A 16905-nucleotide genomic window follows, 5' to 3' on the forward strand; every position below is an offset into this window, starting at 1 on the left:
TTCAAAATTGAGAATCTGTGAGAATATTAATTTAAATCCAAAATCCAGAAACACTTCCCTTGAATTCATAGATCTGACTCAGAAAATAGCTCTAAGAAACTTGGGCCTACTTGTTGATAAATACAAGAATACATATTCAGTGTCTAAAAAGGAAAATCTAGGCAGAACTGAAAGGGCTTGTGGTTAAACCTCATCATAATGTGGTCTTCAACTTCCCATTCCATTTCCCAGGCATCTGTTTTGTTTTAACCACTTGACCCATTGACCCACCTCCTCCTAAGCAATATGATATGCTTAAAAAAAAAAAAAAGCCCTGAAGAAAGTCAAAAGAATGGGCTCTACACCAAGTTCTCTACTCACTACACATGCAAACAAACTTTAATCACTTAAACAGTCAGAATGAAGTACTAGCAGAAAGTGTTCAGCTACACTTAGTGCTTGTCTAAGGATCCCACCAACCACCCAAACTCAGCTCCTTCATTGTTATAATCCATTTGAAAATGTCCACATTATTTTAACATATCCCCATCTCATGATAATCAATTAGCAAATTCTATTTCTTTTTAAATCTCTCAAATCTCCCCCCCATTAGTTATTAGCAAAATAGCTTACCGATACCTTCTAAACTTGTATATAATGCTATATAAGCACGTAGTATTTAGTGCCTATGACTCAGAATTACTATTTATCTCTGATAGCAAATATTCAGTGCCCGCAACTAATTATTTATTAAGTTCTAGATGACTTGTAACTCAATATCTGAGGCCTAACTTTTCAAAGAGCAAATCTTAAAAAGAAAGGAATGAATGAATGAATGAATAAATAAATGCTGGTAACTACTATCTTGAACAAGTAATTTAAATTTTCTGGTCCTTCTTTTCCTTACCTAGAAAATGATAACATGTAAACTTCCTTATAATTCTAAAACGCTATATCTATATTTGTCTTTTATATTTTATATATTTTACATTTTATATATATTTTTTATTTGTCTTTTATATTTTTTGCTAGATGTGCACTTATATATATGTAACTATGTCATAAGTAATCTAAAGGAAGATATCCAAAGGACTAAAATTTTTACTATACTTAGCATCTCCTGTGCATCTTGCTCAGATTCCAGGAGACAAATGTTTGGTAGAAGGGGATCTTAACTAGGCAGCAAACATCAAGGGGAACTTGCAATCTTACTTTTCATCAAGAAAAAGTATATGACAAGAAAATTACAAAGGTGATAGGAGAAGGAACTTAATTGTTGAAATGAGAGGTTGCCTTATGCCAAATAGCCCGGAACTTATTTTAGGCAGCCAAAGAAGCTGGGATGTAGGAACTCTGAAGTCTAACTCTCAAATTCTATTTGCAGAGTTCTGACAAGAGGTATGGGAAGTCTCTATCTCTGATCAGTAAACAGCAGCAACCAAGTATTATTCATGCCAAAAGATCTTGCCCCTTAGTACTGATGGAAAATTTAAGGAAATAAAATCTAACACTCAGACAGAAGTCTTCAATTCAGAGATAAAAGAAATGCTCACAAAAGAAACACATAAAAACAGGTAAGTTTTTAAAATGAGTGAGAACTTGCTAACTAAAATATATTTTTGCTAGTGTATCATACTTTCCCATTGGCATGATTCAGTTCTTCACATTAGACTATTTTCATGCAAATATCAAGATTTATTAACACCAAAGCCTCAGAGAAAAATCTCCTTTTTCTTTGATGTCATCTATTGAATCAAAAGGCCTGAATAGACCAATTTGAAATAATGGTGACTTTTCAAAGAACTATTTTAGAACATAGAAGTGATACTTTTGCTGGGTGCCAGTGGCTCACACTTGCAATCCTAGCTACTCAGAAGGCTGAGATCTGAGGATCGAGGTTCAAAGCCAGCCCAGGCAGTAAAGTCCATGAGACTCTTTTTATCTCCAATTAACCAACAGAAAACCGGAAGTAAGTGGCACTGTGGCTCAAGTGGTAGAGGGCTAGCCTTGAGCGGAAGAGCTCAGGGCTCAGGGACAGGGTCCAGGCCCAGAGGTCAAACCCCATGACCAACAAAAAAAAAGAAAGAAAGAAAACTGATACTTTCAAAGCTACATTCTGTGTGTGTATGTGTGTATGTGTGTGCGTGTGTGTGTGTGTGCATGTGTGTGTAAAACCCAAGTAGCCTTGATATTCTTTTGAAATGTTTAAAATGCAAGGCTTACAAAGAAACCTAAACTAGCTTCTGAAGGATGAGAGGGAATACAGCCTCTTTAAATGTTTATATGTTTATACCTATCTCTTTTTGTCTGATCCTGTTCCACAATTCTCTTGTTGTATAGTATGTACTAACTCCTGCTATTTATTGTTTCTTTGCTCTTTCCTCTGATTTCAGTATCCTTTCCTCACCCTAAGAACACTTCTGAAAACCACAACAGCAAAAAAAGCTGAAAATAAGCAAAGGGCCAGAGACAATATTCTCTCTTATAACTTTCCCTATCATATCTCTCTTACCAAGTGTAGAAGAGGATATGGGGATGATCAGGAAGAGGAAGAAAAAGTTATTTACTTACTGGGAATGTAAGTTCATTAAAACCAACTCAACCAACTACATGATAATCATTATAATCAATTAGCAAATTCTATTTCTCTTTAAATCTCTCAAATCTGCCTTTCAAAAGTTATTAGAAAAATAGTAGAGAACTGTAGATATTCACAGTAAAAGTTTTTCTATCAGGCTTATTTTCCAGTGCCTTCTCTGGTCTACCACTCTTACACATTCCAGTCCAAGCTTCTCAAATACACCAAATGTGTGCTCCAAAATAAAAACAGTCCACGAACGTCAGTGGCTCATGCCTGTAATCCTAGCTACTTGAAAGGCTGAGATCTGAGGATCATGGTTCAAAGCCAGCCTTGGCAGGAAAGTCTGTGAGACTCTTATCGCCAATAAACCACCAGAAAACCAGAAGTGGCACTGTGGCTCAACAGCACCCAGGCACAGAGTTCAAGCCCCACAACTAACAAAAAATAAATAAAAAATAAAAACAGTCCATCAAAAATTTGAGCTAGAACACTTGCCTAGCAAACACAAGGCTTGGTTCCATCCTCAATACCACCAAAAAAAAAAAAAAAAAGGAGCCATAACTGTAAAGAAAATTGATTAAAGTTCAGAAATGCAGTTTAGAAGTCTAAACAGATTTACAATTACCTACTTAGAAAACACCCATGATATCAATCTTCAGAACCCCAAGAAGAAATTAAGACTTAATTTACTGGCTTTAAACATACAAAATTACCAATACTTCATAGCTCCTTACCTACAAAATGGCAATTTCATATAGTTCATTTTAATATCTAATTTCCTACTTGGGGGTAAGGACAGCTATTATTATGAAGCCAAAATAATGTTATATTGGGAACGATATACTATAGAATTATGATTTGAAGAGGGTTTTTTGGGGGTGTTTTTTGTTTTGTTTTGTTTTGATCATGAGGTTTGAATTCAGGACCTGCGTACTGTTCCTGAGCTCTTTTGCTCAAGGCTAGTGTTCTACCACTAAGAACTACAGTACCACTTCTAGTTTTTGAGTGGCTATTTGGAGATAAGAGTCTCAAGGGGACTTTTCTACCCAAGCTGGCTTTGAACTGTGATTCTCAGATCTCAGCCTCCTGAGTAGCTAAGATGTGAGCAAATGCTTGTGAAGCTTTTCAAGTAACCTAGTCTCATCAATTAAAAAACAGAAATGTTGTGGCACATACCTGTAATCCCAACACTTACAGGCTGAAGCAGGAAGACTGTGAGGTTTAGATCAGCCTGTGCTAATCAGACTTTATCTCAAAAAAAAAAAAAAGTTTAAAGTACATAGATAGCTGGGTGCCTCTGGCTCAAGCCTGTCATCCTAGCTACTCAGGAGACTGAGATCTGAGGATCACAGATCAAAGCTAGTAGGCAGAAAAATCTATAAGACTCTTATCTCCAATTAACCACCAGAAAACCAGAAATGGTACTGTGGCTCAAGTGGTAGAGTGGTAACCTTGAGCATAAGCAGCAGCTCAGGGACAGTGCCCAGGTCTTGAGTTCAAGCCCCACAATTGAAAACAGCAACAAAAAAATACATATGCAGCCTAGCACCAGTGGCCCATGCTTATAATCCTATAAACTCAGGAGGCTAAGATCTGAGGATCACAGTTCAAAGCCAGCCCAGGCTGAAAAATCCACAAGACTCCAATAAAATACTCAGAAAAGGCTGGAAGTGGTACTGTAGCTCAAGTGATAGAGAGGTAACCTTGAGCAGAAGCAGATCAGGGACAGTGCTCAGGCCCTGAATTCATGCCCTAGAACTGGGGAGGGGGTGGGAGGAGGGAGAGTACATATACGTATGCATCAATGTGTGTACAGGCTTTCTTCCTCACAATTTCTGGTCCTCAGCAGTACTGAGTAAATGAACAAACAGACTACTTCTTAAAAGTATCAAATTCAAGCCTGGCATCTGTGGCTCATGCCTATAATCCTAGCTACTCAGAAGGCTGAAATCTGAGGTTCAAAGCCAGCCTGGGGAAGGAAAGTCCAAAAGACTCATATCTCCAATAAACCACTCAGAAAACTGGAAGTGGAGCTGTGGCTTTGAGCTCTTCAGTTTTGAGCTGAAGAGCTGAGGGATAGCGCCCAGGCCCAGAGTTCAAGCCCCAGGACTGACAAAAAAATAATATGAAATAAAATACCAAACTCTGTGAAGGTATCAAGACACTGATGACAAAAGCAGAATTTGATAGCTGATGAAATGGCCACAGGAGCACACTGCTTCAAAAGCCACTGGAGCAATTCCCACAAGTTTCCCCATCAGGATGATATCACCTATCAATTCTCCTTTCATCTTCCAGTCAAGAAGCTAGTCTTGATGCTCTCATCCTTTATAGACATTTTACTGTAATTTTCGGTGCTGAATGTTTCTTTATAAGCTTTTACCTTCTGGAGTGAGGGGGACTCACCAATATAAAGGCAAGTATAGCTATATTTATTAATCTGAGCATGTAGTCACTAAATGTGACTAAATATATATGGAAATTACTATGGCAAGGCCCACAGGGATACAAAGATAAAAGAGACTAATCTGTTTTTAAAGAGCTTACAAAATGGTCAGAAAAGGCACACCACTGGCATAAATAAGCCAAAATAAAGGAATATCCAAATACCATACAACAGCTACCAACAAAATGATCATATTTTTTTTTTTTTTGGATCCGGTTGTGGGGCCTGAACTCTGGGCCTGGGCGCTGTCCCTCAGCTTTCAGCTCAAGGCTAGCGCCACTTCCAGCTAGAGCCACAGCTCCACTTCCGGCTTTTTGCTTATGTGGTGCTGGAGAATCGAACCCAGGGCCTCATGCATACAAGGCAAGCGCTCTACCACTGAGCCACCTTCCCAACCCAGAAATGATCATATTCTTTTGGAGGAAAAACAAATCAGGAAACTTTTGTGGAAGACAAAACACAGACTTTATGGATAGGGACAAAAATTTAACAGGGCAAGTAGAGAGAGCAATAAAGAAAACAACCTTCAAGATTAAATGAACTAGCTCTACAGATAGACACATCTGAAAGACATTGAGAAAAAAAGTTACAAATTAACTGGAGTATCATTCTATTGTTTGTAAATAGGCAGAAAAAATACCAATTATGGAATGATGCATACCAATTCAGGCTAGTAGTTACTTCCTGAGAAAGAGGAAGGGGAAGGGGAACTGATGCAGGGTGGGACTTCAACTATATCTGTAACATTTTATGTTTTATACCAAGTATATTCCTTAAATTTGGGTTATGAGCTAAAATTTTTATGACTTTTTTTCCTAAAATTAGATTATTTAAAACATCTCATGCAAAAAAACTCTTCTCATGGAAGAACTGAGGAGAGATTAACATAAAAACAAGTCAGGAGAAGATAGTCCCCCTAAAGTTTAGGCAAACACTTGACTAGTGTAGTTTTAGATTAAACAAGAGCCTTCATATCCTCAACACAATGGTACAAAAAGCTCTTACAACAGGGGACACTGGGGCTGGATATTGGATGAGAAGGAAGAATTTATTGCCATCTCAAATCAGATAACTGAGAAGAGAGAGAATCACCTTCCCACATAACTTAAATGCCGGTATAACCAAGTCATCTTCCCCCAAACAAAGCCAAGGAAACTTCCAGCTACACAGGAATTCAGACAAGGACTCACTGTAAGTAGCTAGTCTGTGCCTCCTCTTTCCCCTCTCCTCCCCCAAACACTCACAAACAATAACAAAATGTACCCTTGCCCACTTGAGAAAGAATTAAGAATTGGCAGCTCTACTAAAGTGGAGGACTTCCAAACCAAAGCCCTTTTCTGGGGAAGATGTTGACAAAACTCAGAAAAAAAAAGAAAAAGGAAACACAACTCAGGCAGGCCAGTGGAAGGTATCCATCTTTCAACTTTCAGCTGTAAGTGTCATCTCTTCCGGGAAGCTCTGTCTAATCTCTGCATGCCCAAGGTGGAACTGATCTTTGGCTCTCTAAATACTTCTATTACAGCTCCCATCAAATTGCACTTCATCTGCAGATTTATACATTTCCTCTCATTAGACCCTTAGAGAAACAGTAGGGACTTAGATCCACTTCTATCTCATTAGTGCATAGGAAAGAGTTTACACAATAGGAGAGCAACATTCAACAGCTATTGTATGAAGTAGAGAAATAGGAAAAAAGAAGAGCCAATTAAGATGTCCCTGGAGAACAGACAAATGGTTTGGGTTTATCAGTCCTACTATCTTTGCCCTTCTCTCTCTTTAAACTCTATCCTTATAGAGCTGAATAACTTTCTTGACTATAGCTGCTATATTTATGCCAATAAGCTGTAAAACTGCATTAATGGGTTTGTTTCTTGTTTTGTATCTTGGCAGTACTGCAGTTGGGAACTCAGGGCTTTGCACTTGCTAAGTGGAACTACCACCAGTCTATGTCTCCAACCCTTTTTTACACTGATTATTTTTGAGAAATGATCTCAATTCCTGCCAGGGTACATGTCTATAACCATTTTATGCTTTTCATCATAGCTAAGATGGCAAGAATTAACAACCACAATCAGTTTCTTTATGTTGAGATGGAGTCTCAAGGACTTTTCTTCCCCAGACTAGGTCTGGAATCACTATCTTCCCAAATTCAGCAACACCACTGAGCCCAACTCTTGTTTGAGAAGGGATCCTCTTGGACTTTTCTGCCAAGACTGACCTGGAACCATGATCCTCCCATTCTCAATCTTCCAAGTAGCTACAATTATAGGAGTGAACCAACAATACTCAGCTTGGGCTTGTGAGCCATTTGGACATTTCATTGTCACTTTAAATCCAATACATCCTAAATTGAACTCATAATCTCCTTAAAAATAAGGAAACCTTCCTAATTTCTTTAGTGAATGTCTTCAACACTCACAGTTAATATATTATAGCCACACTTCATTTAGCACCTCCATGTCTTATATCTAGTCCTAATTTTAACTTTTCTTCACAATCTCATTTCTACTTTTTTTACTTCTTATCTTACCCTCCACAACTCAACTCAGGCCTCATCACATGCTTCTGGTGTTAATCTCCCTTCCTTCTAAGCAGAGTCTTATTGCCATGATATTGCTCATCCTACTTAAAAAAAAATCCTTCTGGGTTCCCTTTCTCCTATACTATAAAATATAAACTTACAAGCCTGACTTCTCAAGCCTCCTCTATAAACATAGCCTCAAACCAACCAACCCCCCTAATTTCACTTTTCACTGCTACTCAGGTCAGTCAAGTCACTGACCGCTCAGATACAGTCTTATTGCGAGGATTTTGCTTGATACCTTTCAGCTCCCAGATAACTTTGTTGTCTGACTTATCTCTAGTTCCTATTAATATTTTCTGTTGCTTACCGTTTGCAACAGGATCTTACTATGTAGCTCAGGCTAGCCTAGAACTCATTAACCTCCTATCTTAGGTTCCACAATACTGATTACAGATGGTGCTCATATCCAACTCTATTTTTTTTAAGATTAAAATGAATTACATCTGTGACATCCATCATTTGTAACTACCTGAGTGTTCTCTCAAAATATCTTTGACATGAAGTCTATACTATGTAATTAATAACATACTTTCACTTTCTAAACTTTTTTTTTTTGGCCAGTCCTGGGGCTTGAATTCAGGGCCTGGGCACTGTTCTTGAACTTCTTTTGCTTTATACCACTTGAGCCACAGCGCCATTTCCAGCTTTTTCTTTTTATGTGGTACTGAGGAATCGAATCCAGGGCTTCCTGCCTGCTAGGCAAGCATTCTACCACTGAGCCATATTCCCAGCCCAACATATTCTAAACTTTTTTTTGGCATACTAACACTCAGTAGGTATCCATTCTTTCCAACTCTCTTATTTGCCACTGAACTGTCAACTCATCAAGGGCACAAAGTTAGCACAGAACTGAACTCACTGAAAAGAAGTTTAGTAATTTCTCCTAGGTAAAATAATTTCTTAGAGGCAATAAAGGGATAAAAACAATTTTTAATTCAGTTGAAAATAATCTCAATCTAGCAGCATAAGATTCCTGTCTATTCCACGACTGAACTCCAGCTCAAAAATAATATGGAGTCTGACTCAAGAGGTAACAACCTGTGCTCATGACATCACAAACACAGTTTTGTAATGATTACAAGGAGGCAGGGGTGGGTTGACATAGATGGAGAAAAGTAAGTCAGGAAAGAATAGCTGAATAGCTTTGTGATTATGTTTACTTCTTACATGAGAGCATTTCCCATCCATATTTTTTAATTGGCCATATTTTCAAAGAAGTTTCCTTTAAGAGGAAAAATCTGACAGATTTTTTAGTAACGGTGACAGATAGAAGAGCGTCTGCAGAACCCAAGATTTGAGAAAGCCAGCTTCATCTTCAGCTCAGCGGTGTAAGGCAGTGAGATCCCTTCAGAGTGAAGATTCATTCTGGCTTGAACATAGACATCATCTGCCAGTGATTTTTAGGCATAGGGAAGACAGCCTGACAGGCCATTACAGACCTTGAAATTAGTCTAAATTAATATACTCAATTTAGTCTAGTCATAATATTCACAAATGGATTATTTTGTGGATTTCTGAGACCAAATCTTTAAAACGGATTGCTCTTTGACATCAGTGAATTCTCCTCACCAGCAGGTAATACTGACTTAGAAGTATAAATTAAGATCAGTATGATCCCCTAAATACTAAAATAAACCTAATTTTTTTTAAATGCATTTTTAAATAAAGACATTTCATTAAGTTCTAAATTCCTATGTCAGTGCTTCCTACATTAGCAGAGGTAACAGAGTTGAATGCCCTTGAAACATAATTCCATCCTTAGCTTACCACAAGCACTTGAGGAGAACCTAGCCATAGTCTTGCAATTTCCCCACAGGTTTGTACAGTGTGAGACAGGTATAAACAGAACTCAGTTTTGTAAATACATAAACTTCCAGGAAGAAGTTTATGTCTCCTGGCTGTTTCCTTTCAGAGGAGAAGCATAAGAGTCACAATGTACCGGTGCCTGCCTGACTCCTTTCCCTGAGTTCCTGAGCCAAAGAGCTCAATACTTCTCATTAAATCCACCCTTTGTTCAAGGACCTACAATGACTCTATTGACCCTTCTATCAACATCCACAAGTCTGGCCTCTGAGTCCCCTCCACCCTCTTGCTACCCATGACTTGACTAACTCACATTCTCTCCAGTCACTCATGTATTTTACACACACACACACACACACCCAACTTAGTCATTCATACCATCATTGCACACTGTATATTCTAAAAGAGCTTTTCTTTTTATTCCTAACCCCGAAAAACATTTCATTTTCTTGAATGTTCATACTTATTTTAGAGCTGATTGAGAAATAACTTGTCCATAGTTATAAATTATAAAGGACCAAGGTCAATCTAATTCCATAGCCCATATTACTTTCTGATTAAACCATAACTGCCCAAGTCCATTTCAAAATTTACTGACTCAGAAAACTCCTCTACTATATCTCAATGATTGTTACTTCAAGATCTCTCAGATCATAAAGCTTGCAGCACACAAAGTTTGGTTTTATTTAGACATTGTTTCCTACAAGTTAAAGCTTCCAATAGTCTGGTCTGACTCCCCATTTTACACGTGACTTTATGTCCTGTTCCAAGGAAAAGGGCACCTGTTTTACATCTTTCATATCTTCCAACTTGTCACTACAACTTAAGAGATTTCTTTGTCTACAGGAATGCTCAATCATTATTCAGCACAAAGTTTTTTTTTTGTTTTCATATTAAAAAAAATTGACAGAACTGTCCTGCCTCTACCTTTCAGTTACACAATATATTAATTATCTGAACTTATCAGGAGCAATTCAGAAGGTTCCATTCTAATATTTCACAGATCTTAAGTTCCACAGGAAAGCTACTGCTGAGGTCACATTTCAAAGCATTGTTTGAGGATTTTCCCTTTGGTGAGATAAATGTTTGAGGTAAGAAGCGGGGTAACTCTAACAGAAATGTGCATGTACACACACACACACACACACGTTCACACACATATACACACATAAAACACTATGATGGCTCTGCCAGCATGTTTAGCACACTTGTGCTATCCAGAAGTTCCAAAACTTCAACAAGTGGTGCCCAGTGTCATTTATGTGAGATCTTATATTTAATGTTGAATTTTTCTATCATAACTCTGGTTACATAGAATGAATCAAAATTCCAAACAAAGCCTTCTGAGAACTGTGAGACAGTGGGCTACAGGGCTGGTCTCCCCTTATTCCTAGGTTTCCTCAAACCCTTTAATCCCCACCCTGTGGAATATATGCAGCTCCACAAAGGGAACTTGCTAGATATAGATATAAATAGAATTTACCCATATAGCCTAAGTGCTATTGGCACTAAACAACTTATACTGATTAAAACAACTATAGATAGTAAAGACTCTGTGTGGGTATGTGTGATTTCTTAAAATCAAATTTTAGTCTCCAAATTAAAACTTTCCTGAATAAAGGACTTCAGGGGAGGGGGAAAGAGGGGGAAAAAAAAGAAATTAAGCAATTAATGTACTACTTCAGGAATACTTAAGTTGGTAATATATCACTCGCAATGTCCAACTAACAATTAGTATTCATTACTGCTCATCCTGCTTACATATGACATCAGACATCTTTTTTGTTGTTTGTTTCCTGTGAGAGTCTTTGGCACTGAATGAAAGGACAAGTCAAACCAAGCAACAACAACCAAAAATATTAGTTTTAGTTTGTAAACTATTTCCCATTTCCCTTCCTGCTTGAATGGATAATACCCAAAACAGATATCTGTTCAATTCTAAATTATTCATGTTAATGGATAATTATTGGCAGAAAGGTGCTGATAATCCAAAATGAGACGGGAAATTGAAAAAAAATCTATTTTGGTTTTGGAATATATGTTTTCAGCATATTTATCTTCTCAATTATTCCCAGCATGAGCTAATATTTGTGTTCATTTGCAATCTCTAAGTACATAGTAACTGGCCACTTAGTAGGGGGTGGGGATTGCTCTGAGGCATGCCAGTTCACTAGTGGAAACTAGAACAGACTGCTATTCAGCCTGTACAGGAGCAACATCCATTTCAGTTATTTTACAGTTCTGTTTAGCCTCCAAAATATCAATAGACTAGCACAGCAGACTGATTTACTAGACTTTAAAAGACCTGCCTGAGAAACAATACGGCCAGCGAACATAATTCTTCATTGTTTGCAAATTATGTACCACAAACATTGAACAAGAGTCTCCAGGGCCACTCAGCCTAAGTCCCAGCAGATTTCTCCACCTCATCAGGAATGTAATCTCATTTACTCAGAAGGAAATTTTCTATATATTTTTAGAAGTTATATAATTCAGAAAACGTTTTTAAAACACTTAGAAATTATTTAAAAGAGCAGGGTCTATTCTTAACACCACCACCTCTTCTCTCTCTACACTTTGCTTTTCCACTTTTGACACAGGTTCAAAAAAACAAAGAGAAACCAGCCTCCTCAAAGGGCTCCTAAATATACAGAAACCAAAGACTGAAAAATTACCAGCCTCCGGTTTTCTAAATAAAGCATTTTATGTAGTACTTATTCTTTTTAAAGAAAGAAAAGAAAAAGTCTGGCTAATTCATGAAAAGAAAACTGACTAAAAAGTTAGGGGGAACATCTTACATAAAATGCCACCAGTCAGCTTCTTTCAACTTGCCAATTTTTACACCCATATTGCTTCCTGAGAAGCCACCTAGGGTAGATAGCCACACGACCAAGGGCGGGGGGGGGGTGGCTCGGAGCTGGTCCTAGTGAGCCGACAAGCTAAAAATACGCCGGCCCAGTAAACAAATCCCACTCCATCCCGACCGGAGCTACACCGTTAACCTAGTAATTATGAGAAGAGTGAGATCACGCAGCCCCCGGCTTACTCATCATCAGCTTCTAAAGTTTCCATCGGCTATGGCAACTTTTCTGTTTTCTAAAGTTCATAAGCCTATCCTAGGAGCGCGCTCTCTCTCTCTCGCTCGCTCGCTCACACACACACACACACACACACACACACACACACACACATCTTTTTCCGCTCCTTTCCTCCATTACTTTGGACGCACCTCAGTTGGGCTATCGATAAGGAACAAGTTTGTCTTCTTTTCATTTTTACCTTTACACTTTAAAATGAACTTTATCCTACTATGGGGACTGGATCCTGCATCTTAACCATTCTACAACTCTTCTGTCCCTCCCCAAAAGTCTACGCTGACGAGAAAGGACCGTCCAAACAGCCCAGCGCAGCTCAAGGAGTCCAGGAAGCCCGGGGCTAGGAGCGCGGGATGCAGGTGGAAGACGGGGGGGGGGGGAGAAGGTGAGGATAAAGCAAGGGGCAGTCAGGCGACCAGGGGTGCTGAGGGGAGGTGGCTTCAGGTGGAATACCAGAACAGAGAAAGGGGGTCAGTGGAGATCAGAGGGGCAGAGCCTGGGACTCTGCAGAGGTGGGAGGGGCGGGAGCAGACCGGGGAGGGTGTCAGGGCTGGGGGCTCCGTTACCCTCGCGACTCTCGGGGCCAGGCCCTAGGCCAGGGCGGAGAGCGGGGCCCGGCCGCCTCTCCTCATTCCGCGGCAGTGACCCAGGGGTCCGGCCGGCCCCTCCCCCGACGACGATGGAGGTGGAGGTGGTGGCGGACAGAGACCGCGGCAGGCGCTCCACACAGGATCTGAGCCGGAGCTAGGCGGGACTGATCGGGACTGGCCTCTCCGTGGATCTTTTTTCTCTCTTTTTTTTTTTTTTTTGGTCTTTTTGCCTGCTCCACGGAACCCGGTCGCCCACTCCGACTCCGGCGGCTGGTTCAGGATCGCTGGCTTTCAGCCGTCCGGCCGGAAACAAGCGCCAGTTTCCGGCCGGAGCGGGTTGGTGGTGACACCCAAGCCGCCCCCGGGCCTCCACTCTCCCTCCCGCCCTCCTCCCCCTTCCCTCCTCCCGCCTGTCCTGCCCCGCCCCGCCCCGCCCCGCCCAACAGCAGCCCCGCCTTCAGCGCCGCTCCCTGGCGGGCGGCTGCGGCGCTCGCCCCGTGCGTGACCCAGGGCTTCTTTGGCCTGCGTCCCCGAAGCCCCGGCGCCGCCCGCGAGCTTCCACCTGGGCTGGAAGGGTCGGGGTGAACTCTTAACTCCTGAGGTCGAATCCGTCGACTCCTGTCCTTCGGGAAGAAACAGAAAGCGGTGGGCAAGTTCTGGAAAGGTGAGAGGAATGAAAATTCTAGTTAATCTCCCGTCTTTCCGGCTGCTTCCCAAGCAGTCTCCACCCTGACCTGCCACTCTGTAAAGTGTTCGTACCCTTCTCTGTAAACACTTAACACCTGCATAACAAGGCCTCCCCACTGGCACATCAGCCTTAGACTGTTAGCACGATCAGGAAACGTGGGCCACTTTTGTGTGCAATGCCTTTTTATAGCAATTCAGCTGTAAAGTAATTCAAATATTTATTGAGCCCCTACTATGTGCAGGGCACTACATCTTGTTGATGTCGCTCCAAAATCAAAGATCTTACAATTTAGTAAAATTCATAAAGCTATTTTATAGAAGGCAGAATTCACACCATGTGAGTTATAGTGAGCTACAGCTATAAGCACACAAGCCATCTTTAACATTTAGTAAACTTACCAAACTTGTTAAGTGAATATTAGAATAAGAACTTTATCAAATACGAACCACTGTAGTAAGTACCTATGACAAATACAAAATGGAGCTAGCCTCTCTTATTCTTCAATAAAAAAAAAATGCTACATTCTAATTCAAATTCCTAACATTCTACCTCTGGTCTGTATATTCAAAATAGTGTTGCTTATGTTCATTAGGACTACACAAAAACAAATATTACAATCAATTTATTTTTGCTAACTACTTCCTGAAGCTCTTGGTTTCTGAAGGCGAGAGATGGAGTACAGCTATTTAAACTTACCAAGCTCAAACTAGGAAACTGATACTTGAAATAGGAAACTTCTAGACAGCTATATCTCATGGGGATGCTCTTGGGTTTAGAGTTGAACATTTGGGGCTGGGCCTAAAGCTATACATACATACCTCATCTGAGCAGGTCAGAGTCCCTTGTATAGGGAGTGTCCATACCAGTGTCCTACAATACAGGTTAACAGACCATTTGAACTTCAACCATTTCGGCACAATTTTTGACACCTGTTCACTGGCAAACTTGAAGAGTAGGGTGATTCAAACTGAACTTCACAGATCATACCCACCCCTTGCTAGCTGAAGCTGAGGTGGGAAGACAGATCCCGAGATAAAGAGCCTCAAAAATCTGGAGGCAGTTTGGCAATTGATCCAGCAATACCCCTTTTGGGCATCTACCCAGAATATTTCAAATCAGGATACAGTAAAGACACTTGTACATCCATGTTCATTGCTGTACTATTCATGATAGATTAGTTATAAAAACAGCCCAGATGCCCTACAACAAATGAGTGGATCAAGAAAATGTGGTACATATATACAATGAAATTTTACTCATCTGTTTGAAAGAATATAATGTCATTTCGAAGGAAATGGATGGACCTAGAAAAAAAAATGATGTTAAGTGAAATAAGGCAGGCTCAAAGAGACAAATGGTACATGTTTTTTCTCATACGTGAAAGCTAGATCTAAAATACAAACCTACATGATAATATATACAGAGTTTTATGCATATACACACAAACTGACTAAAGGATGGTATACTTAGGGGAGGACTATGGACAACTAATGAATTGTTAATCAGAATGATTACCAGAAAGTGGAAACATGTTTGGGGGAGGAACAACTGGAGGCACACAAATGGAGAGTGGAAGAGTGAGCAAATGCAGTCATTATATCAAATGTACATTATGTGAAAATTGAACTACAGAACATAGCTTGAGAGTAGAGATGTGTGGAGGGAAAATGGGGGAGAACAATATAAGGGGTAACATAGATCAAGATACATGGTACTCATAACCTGACTTATTGTAACCTCTTTGTACAACTGCTTAATAATAAATTTTAAAAAACAAAAAAATGGGGAAGCTCTCCTCACCAAGGCCCTCCCACAATAAGTTATATTCATCAGTTAATTGTCTTTCTAGTTTTAACACACTACCACAGACTATTGCATCAGCTATGGGGTTAAAAAGCACCTTCCATCCTCAGTACCAGGCAGACTTCTTTTGGCAATGACCACAAAGAGTTTCCAGATTCAAGATCTGGGCCAAGTTGCTGGTCAAAGTCATTTAAGTGACCACACATTATAGGCCTGCTTGGAAATTTAGGGACCAGGAAGTGATAGGGTTGCAGTTGCTTTGTGCCTGTTTCTTACACTGACCATCTATCACTCATTGTTATTTGTGTAATTGCTCAATGAGCTGCTTGTCTTTGGTCAGCTCAGCCTGTGTGGGTAGCTGTGTGGTCAGCTGGGCTAGAGGCCAGGCCACCTGGGTTCTAGTTCCAGCTCAGCCAGCACCAGATCCATTAAGTTACTCCTTTCCCATCCCCATATGTTGGTTTTTCTGCCCCTACTCTTGTGATGTGCACACATTTGGGTTGTCACTAGGTTAGACGCTCAGAAACATCTGTCTGATTTAGGTGGTTACAGCAATCTGAACACAGTTGATTATTTCTTGCTGCCAGGTAAAACAGTAAGGAAAGAAAAGAGAAGCAGCAGAAATATCTTTACTAGTGTACATAGGCCATACACCCTCAACTGCTATTTGATTCAGAATTATTTTCCAACCTAATGACCTGTTTTTGTTTACCCATTTTAGCAATCCTAAGGGCTTTTCTATGAACTCCCAGAGCTTTTACTTCACTTCAACACAAGCAGAAAAACCAGTGCTTTGTATTTCCAGAGAAACTTAAAGGAGAATCTTAATATAGAGGCTAATGGATAGAGTAGGGGAAAATGTTCAGAGAAAGCTATTTTGCAGTTAACCAGGAAGGAGGAAAATTATTTACATTTGTATGCTTTTGCGGTAGAAAAGAAAATCAAACTAAAATAACTTCCTTTCCACCACCACCACCATAATTTAAACCAATGGGTACAGGGGGTGGGGGGTGGTTCCTAAAACTATGTACAATGCATCCCTAGGAACCTCACATCAGAATTCTTAGGACTGAAGATCATGAATATATATGTATTATACATATATATTATATATACACATATACATCCCAAGGGTTTTTTTTTCTTTCTTTGGGTTTTTTTGTTTTGTTTTGTTTTTGGTCAGTTGTGGGGCTTGAACTCTGGACCTGGGCACTGTCCTTCAGCTCTTCAGCTCAAGGCTAGCACTCTACCACTTCAGCCACAGCGCCACTTCTGGTTTTCTGGTGGATGATTGGAGATAAGAGTCTCAGAGGGGGAAGTGGCGCTGTAGCTCAAG

General features: G+C 40.0%; 1 protein-coding gene and 1 long non-coding RNA gene across 3 annotated transcripts in view; one reads left to right on the forward strand and one right to left on the reverse strand.

The window, feature by feature from the left end:
• The window catches only part of Otud7b (OTU deubiquitinase 7B), a 58481-nt gene extending 45002 nt beyond the window's left edge, over nt 1-13479 (reverse strand). Inside the window, exon 1 of the mRNA XM_013014961.1 lies at nt 13055-13479. The gene's annotated coding sequence lies outside the window, so the exon portion shown is untranslated. The remainder of the gene's footprint in view (nt 1-13054) is intronic.
• A 53-nt stretch (nt 13480-13532) lies between these two features.
• The window catches only part of LOC105984844, an 11416-nt gene continuing 8043 nt past the window's right edge, over nt 13533-16905 (forward strand). For both annotated transcript variants that reach the window (XR_001175014.1, XR_001175015.1), the window contains exon 1: nt 13533-13742. This is a non-coding gene — a long non-coding RNA (uncharacterized LOC105984844). The remainder of the gene's footprint in view (nt 13743-16905) is intronic.

Source organism: Dipodomys ordii, unplaced genomic scaffold (genome assembly GCF_000151885.1).
Source record: "Dipodomys ordii isolate 6190 unplaced genomic scaffold, Dord_2.0 Scaffold26, whole genome shotgun sequence".
NCBI classification, from domain to species: domain Eukaryota; kingdom Metazoa; phylum Chordata; class Mammalia; order Rodentia; family Heteromyidae; genus Dipodomys; species Dipodomys ordii.